At 44.0% G+C, this 22,932-nt stretch overlaps 1 long non-coding RNA gene across 1 annotated transcript; it reads left to right on the top strand.

Annotated features, from left to right (window-relative positions):
- The first annotated feature begins 10,627 nt into the window (after positions 1-10,627).
- LOC128099490 (uncharacterized) lies at positions 10,628-21,468 on the top strand. The gene is made up of 2 exons (XR_008214535.1): positions 10,628-11,012; positions 15,994-21,468. It is a non-coding gene; the product is annotated as an uncharacterized LOC128099490 (long non-coding RNA).
- The last annotated feature ends 1,464 nt before the right edge of the window (positions 21,469-22,932 follow it).

Below are 22,932 nucleotides of genomic sequence, written 5' to 3'. Positions count from 1 at the left end.
TGATGGGCCAGGCCATCCTCGGGGAGAACTCATGATCCCTTTTCTGTTCATGTGAGGGATTTAGGAATTCTTGGGAGACAGCATCTGATTGGAGCCAATGAGGCTGGTACAAAGCTTAAGGGATGTTGACAAGCCTGCTCTGGGGTGTCGTAGGATTTTCCTCCTCTGGTGCCCTGGGCAGTCGTAACTGGCCCCTGGAATAGAGCACTTCAGAAACTTGCCTCTTTATGGTGGCAATCTGGTGTCATACCCAAGCCCTTCATAGTGAAAGGTATTTACACTTGAAAGCCTATTTTGATATAAAGGCTATGGAAACCCCTTTCTTCCCGTTTCTTTGGAGACTCACCAAACAGAGACCTCAGGCTGGCTGCTTCCTGCCTACTTCATTCTCCCACTCAATCCATTTTCACTGAGCAGGAGACACAAGCAGTGAAGCCAATATAGTTTTATTGGATCCAATGTACTGCCACTAAAACAAATATATGTACACTCAGGCCAATACACTTTTATTAAAACAAATAGAATTTAATTCAAAGCAGCATTCAATACGTTTTCTCCAAGCAATGAAATTAAGCTTTACCAGTACTTCTGCTCAATATGTTTTCCCAATCAAATCTATTTGAGCAAAGTGAAATATATTTATCATAGATAACACATTTTTATTAAAAATAAATTCACTGAAACCAAGTTTCCCTTTGAACTGATAGATAGAAATTCTAGCCAATTGTACAATTAGATCATAGAAACAGATGTATTTTTACTTTAGCAAAGAGCATTTCTATTCAGAGCCACTTTGAAACACACTAATGAATAATAAAAGTTACTGTGACATGTCTTCAGTGAAGTATTTCCCCAAAAGTATGTCCTCTGGAATTGAAGATCTAGATCTACCACATAGGGGGGAAAAGTCTTTAAGCAGTTAAGAGAAAAAAGAATAGTTCTGGAATAGTATTATAATAAATTCAGATATTTATTGACTAAATATTTATTCTATCTAGATGTACTTAGGAGTAAAATTTCTGGGTGTATGCAAATTCATTAAGACATGTGCGGGGATATTTTTCAGTTGTGTGTGCTATCATACCATGCTACTGAGAGCACTCTTCCTTATCAGAGTTTGAAAAGGTATTATCCAGGGCTAGTATTGCATCTCAGTTGGTTGAGTGCTTGCCTGGCATGCACAATGCCTTGGGTTCAATCTCCAACACCCAGTTTACTGGGCATGGTGGCACACACCTGTAACCTCAGCATTCAAGAACTGGAGGCAGGAGGATCAGAAGCTCCAGGTCATCCTCAGCAACACTGAGTTTGAGGCCAGCATGGGCTGAAGAAAGATTTTTCTGAGTATCTTTCTCTTCTAATCTCTATTATACATTATAATATATTATGTATATTATACATTCCCATATATCTGAATTAACTAGGGACTGTCATGCAAAACCAGGCCTGGATGGAGTAGAAGGTGGAGAGCTTGTGTGGCTATTGGAGAGAATTTCAATCTCAGTGCCTAAATTATAAAACAATTAAACTATTCCAGAGGACCAGAGAGAAGAGCAACTTTCAAATGCCACCCACACTTTGGAGAGCAATGAACTCAATTCAAACAAAAGTGTGCAAATGTGTACCACCTCTTTGCAGACCCTTGGGTAGAAAAACACATCTAGAGAAATGTTGCCTACTCATTACCTTCCTCCACAGTGACCCCAGTACTCTGTACTCTATTTCGAACTTACCCTGGGGCTGCAGAACCTGGGAACAGAAGCAAAGGACTCTCCCCATTTTGTTAAGCATTCCAGAAAATGTTCTTTAAAAATGGTGGGTCCCTGCAATCACTTCCTTTCCACCTAAAAAAGTCCACAGAGATTATGCACCCAGGTCATTAGGTAACTGATTCATAAGCTTCTTAGCTCTGCTGGCTTTGAATGGGCTGGACTCCCTCTCTCAAACACAGTGGGCCATGGGGGATGCCTAGGAAATCGTTGTTTAAAAAGTGAGACATTAGAAACCCAAACAGCTAGAACCTACATACATTACATCTTCCCAGTGTATTCTATAGTATTACCAGGAACATAATAAATTTCAGGAAGGGAAAACAGTTCCAGTGTGTAAGATCGAGCTACCAAGGCAGAAGAGACCGTGAGACCAAAGAAAGAGAAGGACTAACCCAACGTGGTTCGAGTTTAATTTATCGAGGACTCATAAACAAAAATGTGTGCTAGCAAACTTCAAGACCTCTGCATCCCAAACCCCAGGGAGGTGCTTTATGTGTTAAATCAAAGATGGGCTGCAGCCAACCAGAATGCGTCTGACCTGTGTCAAAATTGTTTCCTATGGATAACATCAGTTAAAACGCTGAACATGTCAGCAGTCCACGTGTTCATATCTCCCCACAACTCTGCTCCATGGGGTCTGGGGTGACCTGGCAGAAAGAGAGCAGTTCCAATCAAGATGGCTGCAGTCCTGTTGCACTGGATCCCTGTGCAGTCATTTGAAGTGACTGGGATAGTTCACTGAGTGGGAAATATCCATGGTATATCATTAAATATTTAAAGAATCATGTAGTAGCTTTTGTCTTTGTAAAATAGACAAGAGCGTCTATATACAGGCAAAGCTTAGGGATAGAACACTAAAACGATAGAGTGGTTAAATGGATGATAAGATTATAAATATCATGCTCTCTCTTTTCCATGTTTTGTAAATTTGCTATATAGAGCATGTGATTCTTTTGATATAGGAAAAATACTTCTAAAGCAATTTTTTTGAAAAAAAATTTGATATTAGGTAAATTAATAGGTGACTGCACCTTGGGTCAGCATGAGCAATTTAAATTCTGCATCCCCTCAGAAAGGTCCACATCCATGCCCTGGTCTGTGTCTTTTTCCTAGATGGTATTGCAAGGCTTTCTTCAGCAGGTCACCCAAATCTCAAACAAGAGCCTGGGTAAAATTCCCCTTTTTTGTCCCAGGAAATGCTATGGCTGGCCCAGAAGCTGCGTATGTGTGGTTTCATCAGACAATGGGTTCTATGGTGTTCATAGCAGATTTTCCCAATTTCCTTTTGCCCTCTGCTGCTGTCAGATAACCACTGCATCAAATCTGCTCCTTTTCAGTACCTTCCCGCCTGCCTTCTTCCACTATCCCTCTCATTTGTATTGTTTACTTACAAGAGAGACACAAAGTTAGTTTGAAAATAGAGTTCAATTATTAAAAATAAATAAATAAATAAAAATAAAAAAGAAGCAAACCTTAAACAAACAGAATATTTTGACCATGCTTATGCAAAGCAAGCTCCTGTAGCCTTCCTGGGGGCGTGGTATGCACATAGCCCGGGTACCCTTAGTGAGTGAGGTCTGAGAGCAAATCTGGAAAGGAGAGCTGAAGCATTTCACTCTGCTCAGGTCTAAGTCCTCTTTCTAAGTGCTGGGATGGACACACCAGCTTCCCACCTCAGGAACATCTGGGGATACACCTGGGCCCTGGAGACCTGGGAGAGGGAGCCTAAAAATGGAAGCTGGCCTCCTCCCTCTCTGTGCTTCCCCATACTATCTAGGGAGGACAGCCATTCTGTGCTTCTCTGTACACCTGGCTCTTTATCCCAGCATCAGCCCCTCTGTTCATCTGTGTCCCTTGCTCGGCATTTCCTCTGCTCCGTTGTGAGGCTGGAGATGGAGACAAGAAGGAATAAGGAGGGGAGAAGTGGTAGAGAAAGAGGTACAGACCGCATGGAGCAGATGCACACCGTCCGTTGAAAGTGTTTAATTAATACTAACATGTATCTAGCTGCTTGAAACCCCAGGTAGACATAATTGCCATTCATCGCATTGTTTTGGGTGAAAATGTAGAAATAAATGGAATTGTCAAAATTGTAAGCTTTCCCATCTTCCTAATAAAGAATTGAAAAATGAAGAACAGTATGCCAGGAGACTGAGGTTTGACAGATTTAGGGTTTTTTTTCTTTTTTCTTTCCTAAACAGTATCTGCACTAATGCTTGGAGTCAAGGGAACTTGTTTCTGTCCTGCTAACAACCAGTGACATTATTTTCTCTTCTGTGGGAAGGGCCACCCAGAGGTCCCACTGACCCCATGGCCAGACCTTCTCAGCCTGTGTTCTTCCAAGGTCAGCCTCCTTCCTCCCTCACCCACCTTCAAAAACCGTGCCTACATTTTCCTGATGTTCTTTGTTTTGTTTTGTTCGGAGGTACCAAGGCCTTGCATGACTCTAGGGACAGAGCTGACTGGGGACAATGAGGTAATCAAGAAAAGACAGATAGACAGACAGACAGAGACATAGACACAGAAAAAAGCTGGGGAACGGTGGACTGGCCTCTCTGATGGAGAAATCTCAGCACCCTAAGCTGTTTATTACATAGAGCTGAGTTGAATGGGAAGATGGGGCTATCACGTAAGAATAAACAAGGAAGTGGGGTCTATAGTGCACAGCTGAACAAGGTGAGGGGTTAGCTAATCTCAGTAGGAACAGTCTCTGTGGGGTGCAGTCTTCAGGCTGTAAACATCTTGGGGGAGAAAGCTATGGTCGACATTTTCTGTGCACACTATCAATATCCCCACTTCCCTTTCCTCTGAGCGTGGCCTGGAGTAGGCTTTGTCATTTTCCCACAGTCTGAGGCTTTGGAGACCTTGACATGGCTGTGCTCATTTCAACAATGCACATTCACTCAAGTCTTCACTCGCTCTGGACTTTCTTCACTTCCCACACCGGGAACTTGGGAGAAGGGATTGTTGGGTTGGTTTGTTTTGTTTTGCTTGAGACAGGTCTCACTCCACATCTGTAACCCACTTTGTAGACCAGGCTAGCCTTACACTTGTGTGGACCTTTGGCCTGTGCCTTCTGAGTGCTGGGATTGTGGTGTGCATAGCCACAGAAGGCTCAGTATTCTCTGATGGAGGAAAATGCCTTCCGAGTACTGCCTGTGCCTTCGGCAATCTAGCCCTGTCAGGGACCTTCTGAGGCTGACTCCATTTCCAGAAAGGGACACTAAGCCTCAGAGAAGCGGACAACACAATGGGTGTCACCCAGCTCCTGTGTGAACGGACACTAAGGTTCAGGCCAGTCCACTGACTCCAGCACAGGCACACACATTTCTTGATTGCTTTCCTGACAGATTTGAAGGTTCAATGTGTTCCTGGTGAAGAAAAGGAGACTGAGGTCCACAGAGGTGACATGTGTTGCTCGAGGTCACTTCAGTTGTACAATTACTTGGACTCTCTCAGAGTTAATTATATTAAAGTAGTATATGAAAAGTTGAACATAAGGGGCTGGGGAGATGGTTCAGTGCAACTATGAGGAGTTGAGTTTGGATTTCCAGAACCTAACTAAAAAAAAATGGCCATTAGGCTGGTAAGATGGCTCAGCAGGCAAAGGGGGCTGGTGCCAAGCCTGATGACCTGAATTTGACCCCAGGAACCCACACGGTAGAAGGAGAGAGCCATCTCCTGCTAACTGCCCTATGATTATCACATGTATGCCATGGCATGCACATTTCCCTCAATAAGATAAACAAATAAAAATGCATTTTAAAAGAAAAGCTGGGCATGGTAATGCACGCCTATAATCCCAGTACTGGGGAGACAGCTAGGTCCCCAGAGTTCACTGCCATTAGCAGAATCAGTCTGCTCCAGGTTCAGTGAGAGACACTCTTAAAATATGAGGTAGAAAGTGACTGAAGACTTGACCTCTTTGTCTCCACATACAAGCGTATACACTTTCACACATACACACCCTGCACACACATGCACACCTTGTACACACATACACACTCTGCACACACATACACACCCTGCACACACATACACAAACAGAAGGGGAAGGGGAAAGAGAGGGCCGTGGAATACATATGGCATGAAGGGTTGTGGCTTGAATAAGAAATGTCCCCATAGGTTCATGTATTTGAGCACTTGGTCCTCATTTGGTGACACTTTTGGGGGGAGGTTTATGGAACCTTTAGGAGGTAGAGCCTCAAAAGAGGAAGTATGTCATGTGGGGTGGGGCACTGGGTTAAGGTTCAACAGCTTTGCCCTACTTTCTGTTCTTTCTCTCTGCTTCCTGTGTGTGTGTGTGTGTGTGTGTGTGTGTGTGTGTGTGTGTGTGTGTGTATGAGAATGTGATCAACCAGCTTCCTGCTCATGATGGATTTTGATGTTGTTTTAGCTTTGACACAGTGGCTGCACCTTAATATACTGCTATCTCAGCCAGCGATTGCAACTCCGTAGTTACCAGCTTGCATCTCTAGCAGCAGCCTGGCCACTCAGGCTGCAGCCCGGTGAGAATTCTGCTCCTGTGGGCACGGCCCTGTTGCCATTGCTAAAGGTAGCTTTAACTAAATCTCTATCGTTCTATTTATGAATAAGACTTGAGATTCAAAGGCTGGGGTGAAAACCCGCTAGCTCAGAGAGGCTGAGTAGCAACTAGCTGACCCTCTCTCCTTGCTGGTGCCCAAGGAAGACCTGTACTTCCGCTTTGCCAAACCACAAAAAGCTGTGCTACTCCAAACTCCTCCCTACGACTTCCTGTGTCTCTCTATCTCTCCTGGATGCCCTCTGGTGCTCTATGATTAGTCTCTGTCAACTAGTTGCTCTCTTAGCCTCCTGACCCAAGGTTAATTTTATTAATGCAAATGTAAACTCCAGGTTCACAGTGTGATCGAATATTCCCTAACACTTCTGGAATCATAAGCCCAAAACCCTCTTTCTTTCTTAAGTTGCTTCTGGTCATATATTTTATCACAACAACAGGAAAGTAGCTAATAAAGTGACTGACTGTTTGGTGAGAAGAAACAGGACCAACAAGAGAGAAAGAGGGGCAATGGAGGAGGGTAGTCAGGGCTGGGATGAGAAAGAACAAGGTATAATGACGTATATTTATGAAAGCCCCACACAATCCCATCACTTTATATGCTAACCTAAAAAGTAAAAATTGTTTTAAATAAAATAATTTAGATAATATATTCTGATACCAAAAACCTGCTGCTAACTTTATTGCAAACAGTTTCTAAGAGAAAACAAATTAGTTCCAACCTCTCTTCCCATCCTTTATGTACTGTTATTGTTCTTACCCCGAGGCCTATTCAACAGTGTAGCTGTGTTTTTTATTTTTTCTCTGCTCATCTCATCGTCCCTGCCCTCACGGGAGTGACAGTGGGAGGACATGGCTCCCAAATGAGCCGGCAGGGGAAGGAACAGGCCCAGAGAAGACAGGAAGGTGTACTTCTCCTGCCCATCCCCGCCCTCCTTCCGGGAGATTCTCTGTGTCTCTGGGGATCTCCCCTGTCTGGCTGGCTTGGCAAGAACTGTGGCCAGAGGCTGGTGTGTGACAGAAAGAGGAGACAGACTCTCTGGGAAACAGAAGAATTCTGAATCCATACCCATCCACCTTGACACAGACGGCAGCTCGGCTGAGTTGCCAGCCGCTGCTTCTCCAGGCTTGGCAAAATGTCCACTGCCTGTTCTATCAGATCATAGGCTCCCCCAGGCCAAGATTCTTCAGTGCTCATTGTCGACGGAAACATGGAGGCATAACACTTACTTAGGAACCACAGGGTGGGTTTGAGAACCAGATAGATTGGAAGCCAGGGGTAAATTACTGACCAGCCTTTTTAAGATTACCAGCAATCTTAAAAAAGTGAGCCAACTTCTCTCACAATGGGTTCTCAGTATGTACTTTGGAAAGGGTGTATTTATTTTCAGTCTATGTACATGTGTGTTTTGTCTATGTGTATGTGTAGGCACCACGTGCATGTCAGCCCTTCTCAGGAGCCAGAAAAGGGCGTGAGGTTTCCTGGAACTGGTGTTACAAATGGTGGTGAACAGCTGTGTGGGTGATGGAACTGAACCCACATCCTCTGGAAGAACAACAGATACTCTTACCCCCTAATTCATCTCTTCTCAGTCCCAATACGGACTTGTAGAATTGAATGGAAAAATATCTGAAGTCGCTTGTGTTGCTGGGTTAAGGAACAAAATGATAACCCGGAATTCAGCTACTCTGTCTGAAGTTTCAAAGGCGTCAAAGATCCTAACCCTGAATATCACGGGGGCTAGAACATACATGGAGAGTCACAAGCTTCTCAGAGACTGCACCCTGCCAGCAGCACACAGCACAGTCAGTCCTGAGCTCTCCTAGAGTGATGTGATTGTGCATCACCACTTGGAATAACTTTTACATGAACATATACATCCATACTCCCGTACTCACTCAACACAGAACTCCTGCTGAGAGAGATGGGGGGGGGGATACATCACTACCTCACCCACAAAGCTCTTCAGAGCATATCAACCAGCTAAGCTCTCCACCCCCGAGGCTAACAGGCCAGAAGACTGTGGGCTTTTAAATATCACTCAAGGGTCTCTATTCTTTCGACATTGTGACATGACCTTGTGGTCTGCCTCCGCAGCTGTTCTGGAAGCGTGTAGCGCACCAGCTACAGGTTGAACACTTCTGATGGTCGACCCTAGCAGACATCTTACTGAAATCCAGAAGTGCTCTGGAGCACTGTCCTGGTTTGCTCTCTATCGCTACGGTACCCAGAACCACGTGTGTGCTGTGGCGGGGGCAGGGGGGGGGGTAGTTACACCATCCACAATAGGCTGGGCCCTCCCTCATCCACCATTAATCATGAAAACACCCCCAACAGAAACGCCCGCCGGCTATTCTCATGGAGGCAGTTCCTCAGCCGAGAGTCCGTCTTAGCAGGTGACCCTGGTTCATGTCACGCTGACAAAGCTAAGCAGCACAAGCAGCAACTGAAGAGGAAGACAGGCGGCGTTTCACAGCTGTTTCACCCATCATGGCTGCAGCTAAGCCAAACCTGTCCCTGTCCTGGTGCTCTGGCAGCGGAGGAGGCTGACTTCAGCTTTAAAGGGCCTCCTAATAACATCTGGGCAAATCAGCTTACAGGGCTGGACACTGTGTCCCAGCCACAGAGAAGGCTTTTTTTCCTGTCAGGACAGAGCTCACTGCCACAGTGAAATACCAGGAACCTCTTAACATTTTTCTTGATTTCTTTAAGAGTCAACATTAGACATATTAAGAACAACAACCCAATCATTAAGGCCTCTGTGTTTCTTCCAGGAGCCAGCTCTCCGGCTTTAATCAGGTTAGGGCCAACTCATTCCCATCCCAGCCATCTGTCTTCTTTGTTTACATACACACACACCAAGTGGCATTCTTCTTTAAAAAAAAAAAAAAAGGTCATCAAAGTTGGGAACAAAAGGGCTTTTATTATTTATACGTTAAATAACATCTATTATACGTTAAATAACATCTATTTGCTTTCACTAGCCTGCACACAATAAAGTAGGTCGATTCTGATAAAGCCTGGCAGGTGTTAATTATTTGGGGGGTCTGGGGTTGTTTTGTCTACAACAGGAGATGACTGAGCCCACACTGAAATCTGAGGCTGCAGGGCCTCAGAAGTCACCAGTCCATGAGTGCATTTCCTCTGAAGAAGCATCCGGCCTCAGACTGGCAGAAATGGATGTGAGCTTGTCACAGAAAGTTATGCTTTGGTGGGGGGGAGGTTGGTTTGGTTTTCAATCCCTCAGCTTTATCACCCATTTTATGGGCTGGAGTTAAACGGCAGTACAATGCAGTTTGCTCTCTTACTGCTCAGCACTAACAGCCATGATGAGCCATAATTAGAAGTAAAACCGCCACATAAATAACATGGCAGAGAAATTGCCACTGTGAGAAGCCAGACTTTGGCTATGGAAACTCCAGTGGGCCCTACGTATCCATCACACTCAAGGGGCACTGAATGTTTTAGCCCATATTTGTCTCACTAAAGCCAAAATGGGAGCCATTTAGACTTTCAAATAAGCTTTTGAAAATAGAGAGTGCAATTTTGAACAGACTGTCTTCTTCTGAGTGTGATGTAGAAACCTGTCACCTGGAGGCCAGGACAGCCAGCTGTAGAGACTGGGAGACAGAGAGGTAGGAGCCCTGAGTGCAGTGGGAAAATGCCAGGAGGCAGAGAAGAGGCTGCCACCCTCCACCACCACCACCACCACCCACACACACACACACACCGGCATTATGGCTCCATGCACTTCATGGGAGTCAAGGGATGCCTGCCCACCCAACACAACAGCCTAGGCTTGCTCAGGCCACCTTGCCAATGTCACTTTCATGCCCCACTCTTCATGGTGAAGTGAAAGCAGGGAGACAAGCATTTTTTTAACTAGTGTCTCCTGGGCCTTTGGCATGAATGTCCCTCCGTTCTCATCAGCCTTAAGTAGCCAAGGTAAAGAGAGAGAAAAACAATTGTATTCCATACCTGAAAATGTCTTAAGAAATGAGGGTCAGCAGCCACCGGCTTCCTGCATAGTTTGCCAGACCATTTGCAAAGAAATTAACCCTAGGACTAGGACATAAGTGACACAGAAAATTTGGGGCAGATTCTCGTTTCCTGACCCAGCCCCTCTTAGCCAGAGGATGAGCAAACAAACCCAACACAGCTCATGTAAGACATGGAATGCCTTGAGGAGGCGTGTTTATGAAAGCGAGAGTCACTTTAAAAATTGGTTTAAAAATACCCATCTGCTTTCTTAAATGTCTTATACATTTTTCCATGGATCACTCAGAATAAGTAAGATCTGGGCCACCTGCAGGATTAAAGGGAATGTTCATCTGGAGACTGAAAATCCACAGGGTTCTCTATAGAGACTATGTGCTTTCTTTTCTTCCTGCCCACACAGACTCAAGCAAACAAAAAGGAAAACAAAATCCATTAGGAGCCATGTTGAGCAGTTTCATTTAAAGTGTGCCTGTTATTACACAGTGCATAAAGTCAAATGTCCCCACACCGAACCAGCCAGCACGGCTCCAATTCATATATGAGCTTGTCCGTGTTTCTATCGAAGCAGGCCGGCCACATGTGGCACAGCACAGGACATTTTTAAATTGAGATACGAGGTGCTCGATTCCTTTCTTTGGAGCTGTTTTAGTCTAACGAATTTACTGCACGTCTCGGAAAACACACAGCTTTGCCAAAGTTGGTGAGTAGCCCGGCCCGGTTTATCTCCAGCCCGCAGCTCTTTCCCTGAATTCAATACTGCAGGCACAATTTAATGCAAACCCAATTTATGACTTAATGCTCTAGGGACCTGGTGGGAGATTGTTACATTATTCTTTTCTAATCCTATTTGTGTTTTAATTTGCTAAGTCTGTAATGAGGTGCATGCCTTGAATAGATTCAAGATCTTTCACATTGCTTTTGACTTTGTTTAATATAATAGATTTTACAGTTTGCATTAAATACCCAGGTGCTACGGTCAGTATTATCTCTTTATTTTCTCAACTAGAGTGAATAAAATTACACCATGAAAGTAATTGTGTACATGTTTCCTTGTTTATTGTAATGGTTTATTTCCTATTATAATTCTTGATTCAAATTACATCTAGTTCTCCAAAAGTCAATTCTCTGTGGCTCCCACTTCCCCGTTTCAGACAGTTGTAACAGCTGAAGAAAATGGTGTATTGGCTGACAATTGATCCGTTGAAAAATAATAGAATAAGTTTTCTGGTCTAATTTATGATTTCATTAAACAAAAAGGAAGAACGGGGGAGAGGAAGTGAAGGAGGGAGGGGGGAGGGGGGAGGGGGGTGTGCTGCGTCACCATGTACCTGCCACTGTTTTATTTCTGGCGTTTGTGTGAAACACACCATCTCTAATCAGAATTGCACATCACCCAACTCCATGGTGTGTCATTTGTTGTCCATAACTGTGTTAGAGCCAATTATAGCTAAATTCTCTGTTCTATATGCACAATCAAAGGGCGTCTGGAATGCATTTTGCTATTTTCTGAATCCTATTATTGCAGACATGTTTATTATGTTCAGAAGATGGCTTTCTGAAATTACCCCTGAAATTGTGCAACCCACCTGCCACTTACAAACAAAAGGACCTAACCCTTTCTTAACAAGGAGGAAGTTCATCTAGTCCCCGGGAACTTTTCCAGCTCGATTTTCTCCTAGGACAGTTTGGAAAAGACTCATTTCCCAAGCCCCTGAACATTTGTAAAAGCAACCAAGTTCTCCAGCTAACTCTTAGTTTTAAATTAATAGCACAGCAGGTCACAAAGGGGTACAAAGCAGCTCTTGGCTCCTGTGGCGGATGGATGCTGGCTGCAATTATCTTTATTAACATTTTTTCAAACTAGGAATAAAGAGATTGTAAAACATGCCCTCAAATGATCAGTATTTGATAGCCTTGAAGTAGCTCCTTGAGGTGGACTGTCACAAGAATAAAAACTTGGAGTTATGGCCTTCAGTTTCATTGGGGGCCATCCTAGGAGGAGAGTGCATGTTGTAAGGAAGACACACGATCTCTATTTGGAGAAGCAGCACCTCGTCATGAATTATTAAGGGAGGGAGTGCAGGCAGGTCCTTGTGAAGGGATGCTTTCCTTTCTCCTCTGCTGAAGCTCAGACACTTAAACCACCCACCCACCCCCACCCAAGCTTATTCTATCGCTGGCATTTGCCTCCCAGAGCCAGGGGATATTATTACCTTTTTATTTGCTATTTTTACAGACCCCAACAAAGTGCTTTGAAAATATATAACCACTTAATTCAAGCCAAGCCTCTTCAATGCGCCTTTCATTCAAGTGCTTTCTAATTTGTTTTCCCGCAGCCAGGAGCCTGGAGAAGACACAGTGATTTATGTTTTCATTTATTTACTTTATTTGGGCTTTTCATTTAAGAAAAGAATCTCTACACAACCCCTACAACCCTCCATTCTGCATCATCTCAACCATTCCAAGTTGCTCTACTGACTGTCTCAAAGCCAGACTTCCAAGTTGCAGAGTGATGTTTTGGGGGTTTTGCCATGGTCTTCGTGAGGGCTTGGCACTCTCCACCAAGGGAGTGGCCGTACTCAGGTTTTATTTCTACATTGGTTAACAAAGGAAATTCTTACACAACGTCGTAGAACTTCCACCTGGGGGTCTAGCAGCCATAGCCTTGAGTCTTGAGTCTATTTCCTGCCTGGTGACTTCAAGGGAATTACTCCCCTCTACACAGGATCATTGACCCTGTCATCCTGTCAATGAACTTATCAGATAACTTTTGTATGCCGGCTGCTGTGCGGGTTGAAGGCAGTACAGACAAGTTCCTGGTTTGCACTGACTCAGGCAGAGAGATAGATAAGTGCTGAAAATAAGTGTGGTAGCCATGGAAACAGGAGACGCCAGAAACACTTTCTTGAAGCGTGTATCTGTAAGTGAAACAATGCAAAATAGGGACTTCTGAGCTTGGTGTGGTAGCACAGGCCAATAGCCCCAGCACTTGGGAAGTCAAAGCAGGAAGATCGACAATTCAAAATCTGCCTCAGTTGCATAGTCAGTGTGGGCTACTTAAGACCCTGCCTCAAAAAAAAAAATGGGGGGAGGTGTTTCCTCATGATTTGAATATAAAATGTTCCCTGCAGGCTCACTCATTTGCACACTTGGTGACGACTAGCTGGTGACACTATTTAGGGAACTGTGGTGCCTTAGGGAGGTGGGTCTAGCTGAAGGAAGTGCATCACAGGAGGCCTGAAGGTTGATTGGCTGGCCCCACTTCCTGTCCAGCATCTGCTTCTTGATACGGACCCTCACGTGAGCAAGCTCCAACTGCCAGAGTCACAAAGACCTCCTGCTGCCATGCCCCGCCCCCCAACCACGATTCCCCTAAACATGAGCCAAAATAAACTGTCCACTCTCGGGCTGCTTTAGCTGGGTGTTTAATCCCATCAACGAGAAAAGAACTAAATGTAGGGTCCGATAACGTCTGCTTCCAGGGGCCTGGATGACCAAGGGGGTTAATATATAATGGGGACTCGGCATTGCTGGTGGCACAAAGACTTGCTTAGGAAATAATCAGAAAAGCAATTACTGTCATAGTTGCTAAGTTCCATCCAGAATCCTCAAAGGAATTAGTGTCAGCAAACCATAGCATTTCACCTGCAAGAAGATTCGAGCTCTGTCCTGCTGCTCTAATTGTTTTTTTCAAGTGGAGATAACTAAATAATAGTGGTTTCTGCTAAACATTAAAGTAAATATAAAGATAAACGAGCTAAAATTGTTAGGCTCTCTTCTGCTTAAAAAAATTACTAGCAGTTAACTGAGTATCAAAAACTAAAAAATCTAGAGCAGAAATGAATCGGACAGCTCAGCTGGACCCACTCTAAAGGGGACTCACCTTCCCCACCAAGGCCTGGATTTCTTCAGCAGAAGAATTCTGTCCTCCAAATAGTTTTTCCAGTATACGGATACTTTTTTTAAAATGTAAATGTTAATAATCAAAACATTTTAAATTAAGATTTACACATTGGGCAATGTATTTCTCGTAGAAACATTAGAAGTAGGTTCTTTCAGCAGGAACTGGCTCCATGTACAACCCAATAAACCTGCACTTCTGAGACTAAGCTTTACCACAGCGAAGTGCAGTACCCGGGCCAACATGGCGTGGATGATGGGCTCTCCAATACAGCTTCCTGAAACAAGGAGAACCAGGAGCTGATGCAAATAGTATTTGAATATACACACAAGCTCGCAAATGTCTGAAAATAATCATATCTCTTAGTTGAACTTTATTTATCAAATAGTTCAGTGCGCTGTTTTGGCGACCTTCAGATAAGGTCCAAGTCAAGGGTAAATTACCCTGCCCAACAACACTGAAAGAATTTCGGGTTCTAGGTACAGCCTGAGAACTCAGGTGAGGGGGAGAGTGTTTTGACAGGGCAGAGTAGCTAGACAGCAAAGGAAGCCATTTAGGAAGCCATAAGCTGACAGAAGACTTGCCTAGATGTGGTTTGACATAGAAACTATAACCAAAAAATGATGCCCCAGCTTCTATTTCTACCTAGCAGTTAGTTATTTGCTAAACTCAGTTTCAAGGTAACATCTGTCACACACGTGTGCACAGAACTGTCACTCTGGGCTGTGACATGGTGTGATAGTGGTTGGAGGTTCTAAAAGACACTGGTAGCTATGGGCAGAGAAGAAAGCGTTACCTTAGGATCCAACAGAGACCCAGAGGTCAGAGGTCAACAAGAACAAAGGATTGAATGAAACTCCACAAGAACTAGAATTGCAGAAAGTCCCAGAAGTCCCAGGCATGGCAATGAGATTCACCCAGCTCAGGGACAGAGAATGGAATCAGTCCCACCCCTCCTGAGTTGAGTCTTTAGACAGCTGTTCCAAACAGGTCCTCACCTTGTGACTGTGGTAGCTGACAAGTCCAAAGGAACAGGTGGAGCCACATTTTCAGATTCAGGGACCCAGCAATACCCTGAGTGCATTCTGATAGGGGTCTTTAAGCAAGCGAACCCTGCCATCCATGAACGGTTACCGATCTAATGACTGATTAATGGCAAAGAGTCCTTGATGATCCAACAGTTCATTAGAGTTGACTAAACCAGCAGGACTCTTGGAAACTCTTTCGAACTCCTCTCTAGAGGCTCTATGAGTACCACCCCTGCTCACATATCAGACCACTGCCCCGTGTATTGAACCCACAGATGTGAGACCACAAGAACAGGGTAGACCTACGTGACTAAAATTGGAAGCTTAAAGGCAAATATGGACCCACGTGACAGAGTCACGGTGTCACACTGCCAAAGCCACATGAGAAGCTCGAGAGAGGCATGCTGGGAACCAAATGAGCTCCCAATAGGTGACTACTTATGCCAGGAATTGGGCTGTTATCATGGTAGTGTGGAAAGAGTGAGTCAATTCACCATTCATTCATCATTTAATAAATTAGTGTTTATTAAATACCTATTATCCATATGGCAGCAGAGACAAATGTTTTATACACATCACACCAATACATACAATTGCCATGACTGTGTGAGAAAACTGACACTGTCGAGTCACGAGGCCACATGACACCATGTAACTTATCTTAAATATCATACTGCCAGTTGTGATCAGACCGGGCAGCCAATTCCAGCTCTCTTTCTAAAGTTATTTCTTTCTTTTCATACTGTTCTCAGAGTTTCAAGCACTTGATTTTTTTGGAAAAATCTCAGTCTCTACGGACATGAGGAATGGTGATTGCTGCTGCTATCCATTTGAAAAGAGATCGTCAATTCTCATTTTTATGGAGAAGGTAATTAAAACATTCAGGGAAGTCTCAAGTGATTATGGTGAAGAATTCTCACCCGGACCTTCTTTCTAACAGAGCTAGCCGCCCATGCCTGTGCTATTAGCAGGACAGGATGCTCCATGGCTGGGTGGGTTTCCTCCTGCCCACAGTGAAGCAGATCCCACGCAGAATAGGTACAAAGTAGAGTCAAATTGCGTGGCAGGTGGACAGAGTGTGCAGGGAAGTCTCATCAAAGTTGGAAGAGACTGATGGTGCCCTGCAGGACAGCAAACCACACCTTAGCACTAATGAACTGATTTAACTTAAAACAATCATGAGGGGAACAATGTGGGTGCAGTGGAGAGCAGGGGAGGGGAGAGGAAGGGAGAGAGATCATCACTTTAGTGAAGACATTTATCCCCACCTCCTGCGCGTCCTCAGGCTGCTGCTGCTCCCTTGAGCACTTTGTTTTCCTGGCACATCAGGCTAGAACTGGCCAAGCAGAGGCTCACTGGTGAAGATCCTTGCTGGAAGACGCCCAAGACAAACGCAAGCGATACAAAAGGCCTCTAAAACCTCTCTCCACCTGCAATGATCTTAGAAGAATGAGCAGAAGTCCTGAGAACACCTATGTCACTGAACACCAAGAACAGAACAGGCTGTCGCCTTAGTGGTGTGCGGTCTGAGCACCCTACCCTGCTCCGTCAGAGTACACAATCACAGCGGAAATATGCCCAAACGTGTCAAGATCTGGAGGGCGGCCACTCGTCGCTCCTCTGAAAACTACCACCAGTGTTGGTTGACCTCCATTACTGAACTGGCACAGATTAGCTGAAGTAATACTTCAACTGTTTTTTAGTGCCCAACTATATGTTCTGTTATAAGGAATAGCAAATGTTTAATCATAAATATTTTAATGGCTTCAGGGATTCATGGTATTCAATGACCGTGTTAAATGATAATAATCACATCTGGTTTATTACTATAGTAATTCAGCAGATTCTCTTCAGCAGTTATTTTTTATTATATGTGCTGTGCTACTGTCATGGTCATTTATAGCAGTAATATTTTAAAGTGGCTCATTTGTTTGTTTAAGGACAGTTTCACAATATATTTCTGTATTAATATACATTTTGCACTATTATTTCCAAGCTGCCCGCTGGAAAATTGATCCCAGCCTGTTCGGACTGGAGAGGCCGACAACCCACGAAACGTCCAGGCAGAGATGGAGTGGGGGGATGAGACGGGACTGTCCCCGTGCCCACTGGGGTGGTGATAACTGCTGCTTAGCGGTATTCATAAATGAAGAAATGTCTTAAGAATTAGGAAATAGTAGCTGTAAAGGGAAGACCACGGATTTGGGGGATTCCCAGGGGCAAAGATGTCTGGGAAGAGCCTTACGATGCATCACTGGCAAGGCCAAGGTGGTCAGGACTTGGCAGCCTCTGTGTAGTGAGTGATAGAGTGGGGTGAAAGTGAGGCAAGGGCAAGTCAAGGTCATGTGGCTCAGCCACTGAGGTTTGCTTTAAATCCAGTCTACGTGGGCATGAGAGTTAGTGGCTGCTGCTGTGTGCACCTTTGCGGTCGTCCGATTGGATGGCTCCCACAGGAGGGTGTCACAGGTACCATGACCATGACCAGTGCCTGCTACACCTCCGCCCTTCTTGGTGTATCAATTCATCCACTGTTCCTTAGGAGAGTAAGGCAAGCAAGGGACCTTCCTAACCCGGGGGAGGCCATTTTTGTTGGCATTCCGATAAATCAGGCTGTGGAAAGTCCGGAGAAAGCTGGCCAACTTCAGTCTTGCTTCCTCTTGCCTGGATGCTGATTGGCTGGGAGACGGAGGGCAAATGGCTTTTACGGCTATGACGGATGTATGACTATAAAATGGTCCGTAACCAGAAGTACCAACTGACATGCCTGCTGATTTAACGGACACCCAGGGTTATGTTTGTAGAGTCGCTTAAGTAAACACGTGCTAGGTTTGAGGGTGTTTGCTGAGTGATCATTTCTCTTGCTCTTCCTTCCCATTTTATTTTACTTCATCATAAAATTGAGGATAGTAAAGCCACGCTTCCCGTTTCTATAATAATGAAGATTGACTCATGGCAGTGGCAGGTCCTCTTCATTTCCTGCTTTCTACCTCCAAGGTAGCTGGGACAGGCGCAGAAGCCCTGAACGCAGGTAAGGTTGGAAGCCACAGCCCCTGGACAGCTTCCCCCTGGAGTCTTGGAGATGGGCTTTCAAGTTTGCTTCTCCATTCGGAGAACTAGAAGAGAAGCTGGGCTCACCGCCAGATCAACAGAATGGGGAGATTTCTGCTTAACTACAAGTCAACAAAAGTGTCAGGGACAGAGATGTTGACCTTCCCAGCATGGACTTCAATCAGACCAGGGCATGCCCCTTGACATCACTGGGCCTTGCAGCCTGGGGTTTCTCTAACTCAGTGGCTATCATGGCAGTGAGCAGGTCAGGTTTGGTCTGGGACCTGGGTTTTGTACTGTAACTGAATGGTCTTTAGAGGACTATACATTTTACTGAGTTTGGAAATTGTCTCAAACAAATCGTTGAGAAGTGTGGAAGGCATCATACAGCGGTTCCTGGCTCTATTTGTGGGAACTGGCTCATTAGACCCATTTGATTTCATGTTTCACGTCGGGTTAAGAACAGCAAACTGGCTTCCCCTGTTCACCCACTAGACGTCAGCTGACCTCATCAGCTCCCTCTGGGCTCCAGCAGACATCGCCCACTCAGGCAAGCTGGCACCCAAGACAAAACCTACTTGCAGCTCCTATTCTAGAGCCTCCGGCTTTTCACTCCCCAAGGGGAAAATAATTTCCAGAACTTTCCATGCTTATCTGCTGCTTGAAGCATTTTTCATTTCTTTTTTTAAAAATGTAGATGATGGGGCTTTAAAGAGAACAAGAGAGAACATGGAGTTGGGTGGGCATGCAGGGACGTGGGGTAGATCTAAGTGGAGTAGGGTAATGATTAAAATAATTTGTATGGAATTCTCAGAGAACTAATATGTTTTTAAAACTAGTGGAATTACTTGTTTTGTGAGTATCATGATTCAGTGGCAAATCTTGAGTCAACTTTCCTCTGTGGAAATGCCCCCACTCAAGTTTTCGTTTCTTCCTGGATCCATTTCCAGTATTCACTCAGACTGCAAGAGGCTGTCCTGTTTTATTCATTTGAAGAAGCAATTTTTTGCATGTATTTATTCTTTCTACTCAATTTGTTTTTCACTATGCCATTTATTTTAGCCTTGGCCTGTATTAATCAATTTCTCTTTAGTGTTTCATTTATGTTAATTTTTACTCATTTTTTCGAATTTCTTGAGATTAATACATGCATTTTCTTTTTCCTAGTTCTTTTTAATAATGGAAGAAGCCAAGATTGTGTGTATGGGCCAAATCAGAACTACAAATGGTTATTGTACAAGTTGGGAGCTAAAAATGGTTCTTATGTTTTTAAAAAAAAAAGTATAAACAAAACAGAAAATAATCTGTGGAAGAGTCCATGAGTCACCCAAGCTCTTACCTTCTGCAGAAAAAGCCGATGCTGACCCTTACTCCAGCATCTTAGGCTCTTGCTTCTACTTAACGCAGCCCTTACTCGGTCCCACCTGCTCATATGACTTACCCTTCCCCTTGGTTTCTAGACACATAATTTGCCTTTTAATTTGATTTTAATCAAAGGATTATTCCAGCATGTTTCATGTTATCTACCTGGCCCTTCTTTTGACCGTAGTTCATATGAAGACATAGTGATAGAATGTGAATGATCGTCTTTCTACCCACTAACTAGTCCTACCTGCTCCCATAGGCATTTCACCCACTAACTAGTCCTACCTGCTCCCATAGGCATTTCACCCACTAACTAGTCCTACCTACTCCCATAGGCATTTCACCCACTAACTAGTCCTACCTGCTCCCATAGGCATTTTGGGAGCTCAGTAACTTTTTTTTAATGCAGTTTTTTTTTTTTTGGTATCTTTTCTAAATCCACATCCCTTCTTGATCTAAACTTTTTTGATAAAATCCTCTTGTTCTTTATAATAACTGACTTTGGGGCTAAATTAAGCATTGGGATTCATATAAATAAAAAATGGGACAATATGTTGCTGTCTTTTTAAAGTGTACACTGTAAGACATGGCTCCAGCCCCAAAGTCAACTGTCACCACCCCATAGGAAATTGCTCTGTCTTAATAAATTACAATAAGACTAGGCACACACTTTCATATCAAGGCTGGATGAGGCAACCCAAGGGAAATGGAGGAGGAGTGGATCTGGGGAAGAGGGAGGTGGGGGTGACTGGGAGGGCTGGAGGGAGGGGAAACTGCAGTCGGGATGTAACGTATGAGAGAAGAATGAACTTAAAAAAGAAAAAAGAAAAAGAAAATTGTTCTGTCTCCATTGCATTTCCAGCTTGGTGGGACTCCACAGACCCCTTTTACTGAGGCGTCTTCTCTGCAGGAGAGAGCTCCTTATTAGGATGTGAGCATGCATACAACTGTACGTGAACCTGGAAACTAATAAACCTATAGTGTTGTGGGATAATCTTTTTGTCCACTGTGAAGATGTGTCTCTGCCAAGGCACCTTCTGATTGGTCTAATAAAGAGCTGAATGGCCAATAACTAGGCAGGAGATGATAGGCGGGACCTCTGGGAAGAGATGGAACTCTGGGAAGAAGAGAGGCAGAGAATTTGCCAGTGAGACAGTATGGAGGAGAGGTAAGGAGCCACATGGCAGAATGTAGATTAATATAAATGGATTAATTTAAGTTATAAGAGGTAGTTGGGAACAAGCCTAAGGTAAGGTCAAGCTTTCATAATTAATAAGAAGTCTCCACGTCATTTTTGGGGAGCTGGCGGTCCAAACAAATTCCAGCTATACTGCAGCTTGGTTAAACTAAAGAGACTCAAGAATATAGACACAAAAGAAGAACTGGCAGTTATATCCATGGCAAATGTAGAGTGGGCCGTCATAACACTCAGTGAACCTGGTAGATATATTACCTCATTATCTGCTCTTCAAAGAAAGAACCATTCAGTCCCTAGGAGCCATCTAGAATGTCAAGTCCATGTAAAAACCACAACCTGGAGCTTAAAAGACCTTCTGTTCTCCCAGGCTGAAGGTAACTTCTTCCTGCAAATTCACTCCTCTCAACTCTGGCCTCAGTTCTCCATTCATGTCAAGAGAAGCGTCCTTTTCTCCACGACCAAGAGTTGGCTGCATCTGAGGGCATTGTTCCATGGCAGTAAGTCTCAGAGAGGCTAAACTAGAAATAATCTGCTGAGCTATTCACTTACTGTGAAAAATGGAACTAATGTGTGCATAAAACAGTCATGTGTCAATAAAGTCGATATGCTAACCTAACGTCATTGTAAAGTCACTTAAAGATGAGGTGAAGCCCACTTTTTTCCCCATGCATTTCTATGGTTATCAAAACTACTACTGACTTCAATAGCTGATGGATACATAAATAAAACGTGGTCTATTCATCCAATGTAATATGATTTGGCAATAAAAAGAAATAATGTTCTGATAAATACTGCAACGTGGATGAAAGTAGATTATAACAAGTAAATTCTTTTGATATGAATGGTTGAAAATAGGTACATCCATAGAGCTGGAAAGCAGGTGAGTACTTGTCTAGTTATGAGGCAGGGGGGAGTTGGGGAGTAATAATTAAATGCTAAAAGGTATGGAGTTTGTAATATGAATTGCTAAACAGTCTTATTAATTTAAAAAAACCGGGAGCCAGGTATTGGGGTGAATTCTGAAAGATCAGAGAAGCAGAATAAGCCAGAACCAACCTCATTTCACCAACTTCTCAGCTGAATCTGTTTCCTCAGAATGAAAGCCTCTGAGTCCTCATCCGAATGGGTCTCAGCTGAACTGCTGCTAAAAGTCTAAAAGCTTAAAAGCCTCTACTCTGGTTCTCACATCTTATATACTTTTCTGCTTCCTGCCATCACTTCCTGGGATTAAAGGTGTATGTCTTTCTCAAGCAAGACAAGAGATCTCAAGTCCTGGGATTAAAGGTGTGTGCCACCATGCCTGGCTCTGTTTCCAGTGTGGATCTCTGCCTCCCGAGTGATAGGATTAAAGGTGTGTATGCCACCATTTTCTGGCCTCTATGTCTATCTAGTGGCTGTTCTGTTCTCTGACCCCAGGTAAGTTTATTAGGATGCACAATATACTGGGGGACACAATATCACCACAGGAGTTTCTTTTGGAGGTGATAAAAATATCCTAGACATGTGATGCTGCATGGCTCTTTGACTATACAAAGGCATACTGGTTGTATAATGTAGGTGGGTAAGTTGTATATATTGAATTATATCCAAATACAGCTGCTTTGAATCATTTTAAAAGAATCTCTGTGGGGCTGGAGAGATGGCTCAGTGGTTAAGAGCACTGGCTGCTCTTCCAGAAGTCTTGAGTTCAATTCCCAGCACCCACATGGTGGCTCACAACCATCTGTAATGAGATTCAGTGCCCTCTTCTGGCCTGCAGGCATACATGCAGGCAGAGCATTGTACACATAATAAATAAATAAATCTTAAAACAAAACAAAACAGAAAGCAATATCTTTAAAAAAAAAATCTCTGAGATGGTTTGTGGAGCATATCCAGATTAAAATTGTGTTTTCATGTGAAGGCATTGTTTTGAAGGCCTTTCCCTTCTCATAGTGGACGGCAGAAGAGTATAAGGGCAGGCAAATCACAGGTCCCATTAGAGTCTTGACCTGTGTCACAGCCATGGACATCCTGTTGGCCAAACAAGTCACAGGGCTCTCCTCAGTGTCCCAAGGGAGAGGTTCCGCTAATGGAGCCA

This window comes from Peromyscus californicus, unplaced genomic scaffold (genome assembly GCF_007827085.1).
Source record: "Peromyscus californicus insignis strain IS unplaced genomic scaffold, ASM782708v3 Scaffold_6__1_contigs__length_162567912, whole genome shotgun sequence".
Classification (NCBI taxonomy): domain Eukaryota; kingdom Metazoa; phylum Chordata; class Mammalia; order Rodentia; family Cricetidae; genus Peromyscus; species Peromyscus californicus.
The sequence above is the reverse complement of the archived record's forward strand: the minus strand, read 5'-3'. Positions and strand labels throughout refer to the sequence as shown.